The sequence below is a fragment of the Lactuca serriola genome, chromosome 9, assembly GCF_051521515.1.
Source record: "Lactuca serriola cultivar US96UC23 chromosome 9, Lser_US96UC23_V15, whole genome shotgun sequence".
In the NCBI taxonomy this organism is placed as follows: Eukaryota; Viridiplantae; Streptophyta; class Magnoliopsida; order Asterales; family Asteraceae; genus Lactuca; species Lactuca serriola.
Window position 1 is genome coordinate 149,738,162 of NC_136416.1, and position 6,979 is coordinate 149,745,140.

General features: G+C 39.4%; 1 non-coding gene across 1 annotated transcript; it reads right to left on the bottom strand.

The window, feature by feature from the left end:
* Positions 1-282: 282 nt before the first annotated feature.
* Positions 283-389, bottom strand: LOC145077489 (small nucleolar RNA R71). Its single transcript, XR_013693231.1, has one exon. It is a non-coding gene; the product is annotated as a small nucleolar RNA R71 (small nucleolar RNA).
* Positions 390-6,979: the final 6,590 nt, after the last annotated feature.

A 6,979-nucleotide genomic window follows, 5' to 3' on the forward strand; every position in this document is an offset into this window, starting at 1 on the left:
TTTGAGCTTAAAGGTCACATTCTTTCTTTACTCAAGGAGATCCCCTTCATCGGCAAAGACCATGAAGATGCTTACAAGCACTTGGATGACGTCAGTGATCTGGCTGATTATTTCAATGTTCCAAATGTGCCTCGGGAAACTCAGCTACTTCGCATGCTTCCGGTTACTTTGAAGGGTGCTGCAAAGGATTGGCTCAAGTCATTGCCCCCCGAATCGATCACTACATGGGCCCAAATGAAAGAAGAATTCATTGATCAATTATGCCCGCCATCCAAGATATCCAAGCTCAAGAAAGCCATTGCTAACTTTGACCAACAAACAGGAGAGTCACTATATGAAGCTTGGGAGAGATACAAGAGCTTGCTAAGGAATTGCCCACATCATGACCTCAATAGTCCAAAAGAAGTCTCCATCTTTTATGATGGAGTAAATGTTACCACTAGGAAATTACTTGACTCACAAGGTCCACTCACGAAGAAGGCACCTCCAGTAATAAAGCAATTGATTGAAGAATTCTCTAAGCATTGCAGAGAATACCATAATCCATGAAATGATGTGACTAGGGGGCCGCCTATGCAGCTTCAGAAGACTTGTCAGCAGTCATGGCTATGCTAAAAAACATGGATAGGAGGATCGATAAAATGGATCAAATGATACATGCTATTCGGGTGGGTTGTGAGAATTGCAATGGGCCTCACCTTACTAGAGACTGCGACTTGGATGAGCATGGCAACAAAAAGGTGCAAGTTTGTTACTTAAGTGGGGACCGATATGATGAAGATTGGCACAAACCAAAGGAGTGGCTCCCTTATGACGAGTACAAGAAGGCTAAGGAGGAGAAGTTCAAGCAAAAGGGGAAGAGGTCTTTACCAAAAGGAGGAGCCGACACAAGAAAGAAAACCAAGTTTGAAAGAGATGCTTACCAAGTTTGTAGCTGCTTCAGAAAAGAGACATAATAATCATGATGCTGCAATCCAAGAAACAAGAACCATGCTTAGAAACCAGCAAGCCTCTATCCACAACATTGAAACACAACTTGGGCAACTTGCTCAACAAATCAATCAAAGATCACCCGGCAAACTTCCTAGTAAAACCGAAAACAACCCATGAGGCGCGCACATAAACATAGTCACAACAAGAAGTGGGAAGATAATTACTCCTCTGGCGCCCATTCAAAATGAAGCACCCAAAGACTTGCAAAAGGAGGATGTAGAAAAACAAAATCAAAATAAAATTCTACATGACACAGACTCTACTCCCCGAGTCCATAATATGGACTCGACGAGTCCACTGCCAGATTTGAAAGAACAAGTTCCTGTAAAGCCCTTTCAGCCTCCAATGCCATATCTAGCCCGAGCTAAGAAAGAAAAGCAGGAAGAGGAGTACCAAAAGTTTCTCAACGACATTAAATCCCTTCAAATCAGCATACCCTTCATTGAAGCCGTCGCTCAAATGCCAAAATATGCAAAGTTCCTCAAAGAGCTTCTAACCAATAGTAGGAAGATGGAGGAGGTGAAAGAAGTAGTTCTTAATGAACACTGCTCAGCTGCCATGTTAAACAAATTACCAAAGATGAAAGGTGACCCGGGAAGCTTGACTTTGCCTTGCCAATTTGGCAACTTGGCCACCATCCATGCTTTGGCTGATTCGGGAGCAAGTGTGAACCTCATTCCCAATTCATTCTTCAAGAAATTTGATCTCCCGGAACCAAGGCCAATCCGCATGGCAATTCACTTAGAAAACAAGACAGTCACATTTCCAAGAGGAATATGTGAAGACTTATTGGTCAAGGTGGACAAGTTGGTATTTCCCGCAGATTTTATAATTCTAGACATGGAAGCGGATCCTCAAGTCCTGATCATCCCTGGAAGACCTTTCCTCAACACGGCAAGTGCTATAGTGGACATGAGAGACTCGAAGCTTACTTTACGGGTAGGAGAAGATTCAGTAACTTTCAGGGTTGATCAAGCTATGAAGCATGCAAGGAATAGTGATGACATGGAATTCTCGATTGACATGTTTGATGAATTGATGGAGGAGTGTGATAATGAAGATTCCAACAAGTCCACTATATTTGATGAAGAATTTGATGCTGAAAAAGACTTACTGGAGATCGAGAGGCTGCTGGAAGAAGCTGAGTATGAAGAAATAAAAAAGCAATCTGACAGAGATACTCGGCGAGTAGGGCCGATCTACTCGCCGAATCCATGTGAAGAGAATATGGAATTTGTAAATTCAGCAACTTACTCGACGACTCCTTCTCCTGCACTCGGCGAGTACAACAAGCAGAACCCAAAAATTGAGCTCAAAACGTTACCATAGCACTTGGAGTAAGCTTTCCTTGAAGATGGCCATCAAAAGCCAGTTATAATAGCCTCTGACCTCTCCGAATCTGAAAAATAAGAACTAGTTCAAGTATTGAAGAAGCGGAAACAGGCTATAGCATGGAGCATTACCGACATCAAGGGAATAAGTCCCTCTTATTGTTCACACAAGATAAAACTGGAAGAAGGAGCAAAGTCGGTTGTACAGCACCAAAGAAGATTAAACCCGAACATGCAAGAAGTAGTCAAGAAGTAAGTAGTCAAGCTCTTAGATGCGGGGATCATTTACTCTATTTCCGACAGTCCATGGGTGAGTCCGGTCCAAGTGGTGCCAAAGAAAGGAGGAATGACGGTCATAACCAACGAGAATAATGAGCTTATTCCGACACGAAAGTTAACTGGTTGGAGAGTGTGCATCGATTATCGAAAGTTAAACGATGCCACTCGTAAAGACCATTTTCCCTTACCTTTTGTTGATCAAATGCTAGAACGATTATCGGGCCATAGTTTCTATTGTATCTTAGACGGCTTTTCGGGTTATTTCCAAATACCCATAGATCCCATGGACCAAGAAAAGACCACTTTTACTTGCCCAAGTGGGACTTTTGCTTATCAACGCATGCCCTTTGGGTTATGCAATGCACCCGCGACATTTCAAGGGTGCATAACAGCCATATTCCACGACATCGTGGAAAAATTCATGGAAGTCTTTATGGATGATTTTTCTGTTTTTGGATCTTCCTTCCATGATTGCCTCACTAACATTGATTTGATGCTTGCTAGGTGTGAAAAGACTGACTTAGTTCTTAATTGGGAGAAATGTCACTTTATGGTCACAGAGGGTATAGTTCTAGGTCACAAGGTTTCCAAATCGAGAATTGAAGTGGATCGGGCAAAAATTGACACCATTACCAAATTACCTCCACCAACTAATGTGAAGGGCATTAGAAGTTTTCTTGGACACGCGGGTTTTTACCGGCGTTTTATAAAAGATTTTTCTAAAATAACTAGACCTCTAACACAATTGCTTTTAAAAGATGCACCATTCAATTTTACTAAAGAGTTTTTAGAGGCGTTTGAATTCTTGAAAGAGAAATCGACTAATGCCCCGATCATTATTGCCCTGAATTGGGAGTTACTGTTTGAAATAATGTGTGATGCTAGTTACTTTGCTTTAGGAGTTGTCCTTGATCAAAGGGTTGATAAGCACTTTTGACCCATTTATTATGCAAGAAAACTCTAAATCCGGCCCAAGAGAATTACACCACCATCGAAAAAGAATTTTTAGCTGTGGTGTATGCCTTTGATAAATTCCCCCTTATTTAGTTTTATCTAAAACAACTATTTTTACTAACCACTCTACTATCAAGTATTTGTTTGCCAAGCAGGATGCCAAGCCAAGATTGATACGATGGGTTCTACTACTTCAAGAGTTTGACATCGAGATACGCGACAAGAAGGGAATGGAGAATGTAGCAGCCGACCACTTATCAAGGCTTGAAAACCTGCAATTGCAAGAAGATAGAGTTGGAGACGACTTCCTGGACGAATACATTATGGTGACCACGGGAGAAGAGCCATGGTTCACGGACATAGCTAATTACTTAGCTAGTAAGTACATCCCAAAAGATCTTACCCGCCAGCAAAAGAAGAAATTCTTTTCAGAAATAAATTATTACTTTTGGGATGAGCCTTACCTTTTTCGAAGTTTTGCGGATGGAATCATATGAAGATGTGTGTTCGGAAATAAAGGCCGACAAATCTTTAAGCATTGTCATAGTGGGCCCACCGGTGGACATCATGGAGCACACTACACTGCTAAGAAGATCTTTGACATTGGGTTTTATTGGCCCGCCATTTTTAAAGATGTAGCCCAATTTGTCAAAGAATGTGATGCATGTCAAAGAGCGGGAAAAATTTCCTCCCGAAATGAAATGCCACAAAAAAGTATTCAAGTGTGCGAAGTATTTGATGTATGGGGGATCGATTTCATGGGACCATTTCCCATGTCAAAAGGCAACAAATATATATTGGTGGCGGTGGATTATGTATCCAAAAGGGCGGAGGCAAAAGCATTACCAACTAATGATGCTCGGGTGGTGGTGCGATTTTTGAAGAAGCTATTTTTAAGATTTGGAGTTCCAAAAGCTCTTATGAGTGACCAAGGCACTCATTTTGCCAATGATCAACTAGAAAAGGTGTTAAGGAGATATGGGGTAACTCATAAATTCTCTACATCTTACCACCCACAAACTAGTGGGCAAACCGAAGTGACCAATAGAGCCTTGAAGAGAATCTTGGAAAGATCGGTGGGGTGCAAACGGAAAGAGTGGTCGGACAAGCTAGATGATGCACTTTGGGCCTTCCGAACAGCTTTCAAAACACCTATTGGTACTACACCATATAGGTTATTTTATGGAAAGCAATGTCATTTACCGGTGGAAATCGAGCATAAAGCTTTTTGGGCTTTAAAAATGTGCAACTTCGACATAGCGGAGCTCAAGAACAACCGGTTTATGCAAATGAATGCTCTTGAGGAACGTAGAAATGATGCTTACACTAGTTCTTTAATCTATAAAGAGAAAACCAAAAGTTGACATGACAAGAGGATCAAGGGTAATAAAGAGTTTCATGAAGGGAAAAAGGTGTTACTTTTTAATACAAGACTAAAACTTTTTCCGGGCTAACTCAAGTCAAGATGGGATGGTCCTTTTCTAGTGAAGAAGTGTCACAACTAGAAATTTTGTGCCTTGTAACTTCAACAGTTTAGTAAAAATATGAATCAAAGTCTTAAGAGCAGGTATGATGCTTACTTTATGACAACAAAATTGGCAATCAAATACACCATACAAGCATTACAAATAGTCATCAAGTAATTGGAAACCCTAGAAGTTCTTGTTTAGGTCCATTTTGGATTAGGACTTCCATATTGGGCCCAATGGGCTATTAAGCTTCCAATTTGACTATCTTGGGCTTAGAACCCTTAAATGGGCTCTAATTGGACCCACTTCCATTTATTTCAACATTTTAGGCCATATTGGGCCTAGAATGAAATAAATTAAATATTATGAACCATTATGGACCATAATTAACCTAATCTAGCCTAATAAAGCATAAAAATCACACTTATATTTTTTTAGGGCCAACAATCATTCAACCTAACTCTAATATGGGCTTAGGGGAAATAAAGCCCAAAAATTTCCTTTTTGCTCTCCAAATCTCAGTCCAAGCCCAAACCCAAGGAATGAAGAGTTGACTTGTGAGATTGCCACCTCATTTATGCATCACATACCTCCATGCATGGACCAACATGCATCTAGGTTAGTCATCTCAACTCTCTCTCTCTTCTTCTTCTTGATTCTCGGCCGAGAGCCCCCAAACACACACACACTTCATCCACTTTTTATTTAGCAAACTCTCTCAAGGAACACCCTCAACTTTCTTCATCAAATTTTCGAGAATCAAGAGCTTTTCAAGGAGGTTTTTCCCACAAACACATCATCTAAGGTAAGTTATACTTAAATCTATGATCTAGGTTCCTTGATTCATCGAACATCTCTTCTTAACTCATAAGAAATCATGATCTTGCATCTTAGAACCACCTCAAATCCGAGATCTTCATCAAGGTGTTGCTAGGGCCGAAAATCACCTCACTTTCTCTCTTTCTCTTCTTCAAGTCAAAACCACAACTCAAGGTGAGCTTCATACCCCCTTTTTTCAGTTTTTATAAGTTTTGTGGGGGGAGAATACAAGCAAATGTGTAGATCTATCAGTATATGTATGCTTTGTGTGATTTCTATGTTTATTTACATGTGCTTATGTGATTATGGTGTTGGATCTAGTCAAAAAGAAATCAAAACCAAGATCTACATTATGTTGAATGAAATAAGTATAAATCATATTATTTCATACAAATCAACTCTAGAAAAATAACTAAGTAGGTTAATATGAACTCCTTTGGGCTAAAATCCCATTTTTTTGGACTTAAAATGTTAAAAATATAAAGTTAAAGGGCCCAAAATGACAAAATACAAATTCTGATGGTTGAGATGAGTCAAAATAGTTTCAACAATGTATTTTCTGTAAATATACTCTTTGAAGGACTAAAATGTGAAATTTTAAGCATAATGGGCCAAAAATGAACTTTTCGGCCCAATAAAGCCCAAATTGCGAGATTTTCTAATTGTAGGGGCTGAAACTGTAACTTTCTGTAAAACAGGGGATTACTAGTGCTCCAAGTCCATTTCAAGGGTTAAAAACACTTTTCATATTTAAAAGGGACCAAAGATGCAAAAAAAAATTTATTTTGGGCCAAAAATGTAAAAATTGCGAAAATTGAGGATTCAGCCGAGAATACTTCATTTTGAGGGACTAAAACTGTTTTTCAAATAAATTTGAGCTGAAAAATAGCTTTTCAACAACCTTTTATACTAAAGTGTCAAGAAAAATGGTTTAAGGACTAAAACGGAAATTCTTTTATGCAAAGGGTCAAAATTGTAAATTTATCCAAAAGAAAGGGGCTGCAAAAAGAAAAATTCTAGTGATTTTAAACAATAAATCTGTTATGATGAAATACTAGTACTACGACTATCAGCGAAATATAATACACCCTCAACACCAAAAATCGTTACCAAACGAACTGATTCGGTCTCGAA